Here is a 928-nt window from a genome sequence, read left to right on the forward strand (position 1 = left end):
CTTCTTTTGAGAACTCTCTGTTCAGCTCCTTAGTCCATCTTTTAATTGGGTTGCTTCTTGTCTTGGTTCTCTGTTTTTTGAGTTTGTTATAAATTCTTGTTACTAAACCTCTGTCGGATGTGTTGCTGGTGAAGATTTTCTCCCATTCTGTGGGTTTTCTGTTTGCTTCCTTGGTTGTCTCCTTTGATGTACAGAAGCTCTTTAGTTTCATGAGGTCTCATTTGTTAATTCTTGCCCTTGTTTCCAGAGCAATTGATGTCTGGATTAGAAAATCTTTTCCTATGCCTATATCTTGTAGGTTATCCCCAATGTGTTCTTCTAATAGTTTCAGAGTCTTTGAGCCATTTGGAATTGACTTTTGTGCAGGGTGATAGATGGGGGTTTAATTTCATTCTTCTACAAGTGGAGATCCAGTTTTGCCAGCACCATTTGCTGAACATGCTGCCTTTTCTCCAATTAAAGTTCTTGGCCCCTTGGTCAAATATCAGGTGGCTGAAATCATATTTGCTCATATTTGGGTCTTCATTTTTGTTCCATTGGTCTATGGGTCTATTTTTGTGCCAGTACCATGTTGTTTTTACGACTATAGCTCTGTAATACAGCTTGAAACCTGGTATAGTAATCCCTCAGCATTGCTCTTAGTGCTCAGGGTTGTTTTGGCTATCCAAGGTCTTTTGTGCTTCCATATGAATCTTAGGATAGTTTCTTCCAATTCTGTGAAAAACATCATGGGGTTTTGATTGTCATTGCATTGAATCTCTATATGACTTTTGGTAGGATGGTCATTTTCACAATATTAATTCTTCCAATCCATGAGCATGGGAGGTCCTTCCATCTTCTGATGTCTTCCTAAATTTCTTTCTTTAAAGAGTTAAAATTTTCCTTGTAGAGCTCTTTAATATCTTTGGTCAGGTTTACTCCAAGGTTT

This window comes from Nannospalax galili, unplaced genomic scaffold (genome assembly GCF_000622305.1).
Source record: "Nannospalax galili isolate Female #2095 unplaced genomic scaffold, S.galili_v1.0 scaffold1200, whole genome shotgun sequence".
Classification (NCBI taxonomy): domain Eukaryota; kingdom Metazoa; phylum Chordata; class Mammalia; order Rodentia; family Spalacidae; genus Nannospalax; species Nannospalax galili.